Raw genomic sequence first — 2,745 nt, 5'->3', positions numbered from 1 at the left:
CTCTCTTTGTTTTGGGATTCCAGACAAAAAAAAATGAATTCTTCCGATCTCTTTTGTTTTGATTTAGTTACTTAATACTGAGCAAGTCGATGGATGTTTTCCTATTTAATTAGGCACTATGTGCCGGAGCTCTCATTTAATTATGATGAGTTTTACGGTAGTTGAAATATAAGAGTCGCGCAACTTAGAGTAGAAGAAATCCTTAAGGTTCGTTTGTTTAAAAGTCTCTATTCGCGATCACCTATCAGTTATGTTTGTTGGTTGAATCCGGCTGGCCTGTTTATTGAGACTATTCAAGTGGTCGGTGATCGGCTGGAAAATGATTTGGACATACGGCCGTCCGCAATGGAGATAAGGGAGGCCGGTCGACAGTTGCACAGGCTATTTAGGCAGTGAGCTTCTTCGCTGGTAAACATTTTTAATAAATGCTCAAACACAAAAATATCTCTGAGTTGCGTTCATTGACGTCTTTTCTCTGCGCCGGATCATAGTAGCTCAGCTGAGTTTCAATCTCTAGCGTACGATTGACGATGGCACGAGCCACGAGGAAAGATCCTGTGGGTTGTGCTGATCCTTCCATGCTATAAGGCTATGAGTTCGCTAGTCAATAGATTGAAAAATTCCTTCACGGAGGATAAATTTACAGAGTTGCTGAGTACTTTCCTAGCTTGACAAGCTGTGTCCAAATGAAACACCCCCGTCTTCCGGAGTCGCCGCATTATACTCTCTGACAAATTCCTTACTATAAAACACTGCTAGCTGGTAACAAATGAAAGCTTGTAATATTTCAGCTTCGCATCCAATGTAGCCCCTTAGATCCACACTCTCCCAAATCTAACTTTTTCAAAATCCTCGCCGAGATGCCATAGACAACAAAATTAATCAATACACTACAAAGTAATTCAGAGAGTATACGATAAATTCACTTACCGAAACCTACTGTTCCTCCCAGAAGATATTCTCAAGGACATCTCCTACGAAACACCTTAATGTGGAAACTATTTGGAAGTAGATACTCTCTGCAGTCTTCCTTCCTGAAGGACGATATCGATTGTCACGCTACCTCAAACCGTGAAAGAATCCTCACTCTCAGTGTAATTATGGGTGTTTCCAGTGATTAATTATTTGGAATAATAGAAAACTTGTTTTTTCTTTTTCGCTGGTGTAGATATTTATTCTTGCAAATACCTGTTAGCACTGATGAAGGGAACAAGTGGTTCCCGAAATATCGGTATTTGCAAGAATAAATATCTACACCAGCGAAAAAGAAAAAACAATTTTTTTTATTATTTCAAATCCTCACCCTGTATACCATCCATCTCTATACCACCTGTACGAAATAGAATTAAATACAAATACATAAAGCAGAATCCGTACATCCACTCCGTGATTTGGCAAAGCTGTTATTCGCACTGATATCCTACCTCAGAACTTCTCACCCTAACGTTGTTATTAACCACTCTCTGAAAGCAAACTTCATATGGTTGACCAAAGCTTTAAAGCCTTAAGTCATAATCATAGTCTAATATCACGGACTTCCTCTCACCAACTAAACAACAAAGGTAGCAACAATAGCCTGCATCCTCGGCATAAAGAAAGCCTTACAACTACATGTATCTATATGCATTTCTCTACAAGCTGAAAAGGTTGATGATTTTCGCCAGCACATCTCCAAGTTAATCCTTAGTTTCCTAGATGGGCGTTTAGTGACAGCTATCCACATCATATAATTGTCCTCCGGGAACCTCACAAGACACTGTCTCCTCTGCAACTCTCTTCTCGCTATTTACTATGCACACCTCCAAATCTGCTCTTAGTCGCAACGAAATTAAGATCCTTTAATATGCCGGCGATCTCGTAGTTTATACCTTCAGCCTTAAATTAAGAAGGGTTACTTCGAAACCCTAAAACAGGCTATATGACCACAGGAAAACGAGTATGAGACGTGTTTTGATTACCATGTAATTCATTTTACAAACCAGTCAATGGTTTCTTGATTTTCGTCTTTACTGTCATGGCCACTACTCAATTCCAAATATATGATTCTTACCCTTCTCTCTCAGTGGTCGTGAAATTCAGCTCTGGGTACAAACTTTTATGACCGATCCTATGTGTTGCTGCCGTAACTGAAAATGAAACCTTTGAGAGATGCATCAAATCTTTTTTATTTTTTCTTGAATACACGCTTGACTAGCGAACGCAGGATAGAACGGACTTCTTTTATTAGTACAGTAAACATGAAAGCCAAGTACATCCTGAAATCATCCACGCTAAAATGAGAATTCTCCTTTTTATGCGACTGAATTTAAGTGCTCACTTCCTTCGTTGTGTGATAAAAACAACAGCTCACCTACTAGCCAAACATGGATTGCGAATTAAGATACTTGGTTTTAATTTTTTCCGGGAAGCTATTCAAAGAGAACTCTGTCTCCATTAAAGTTTTTAACTTTTTGTAGCGGAAGTAATGTTACTGCTTGTGGATCCCTCATAGTCCGGAAGAGAAAGCAAGGAGCAGATATTAAAAAGTTGGCCAAAGTGAGAAACATCTTCAATTTTGCCAACATCAAAACTTCTTCATGCATATGTATGGTTACGTAAGTCCTAACTATTGTTCCGTCATTTCATTTACATGACGCAGAGAATTTTCCAGCGTCTGAGTCAACGATGCCTCAGAGAGGATATAAATGCACAATGAATGCTACTCCGAATGATTCCCTGTTTAGATTCTTTTCCGACGGTATCGTC

This window comes from Hermetia illucens, chromosome 3 (genome assembly GCF_905115235.1).
Source record: "Hermetia illucens chromosome 3, iHerIll2.2.curated.20191125, whole genome shotgun sequence".
Taxonomy (NCBI): Eukaryota; Metazoa; Arthropoda; class Insecta; order Diptera; family Stratiomyidae; genus Hermetia; species Hermetia illucens.
Note: the sequence above shows the minus strand (reverse complement) of the source record.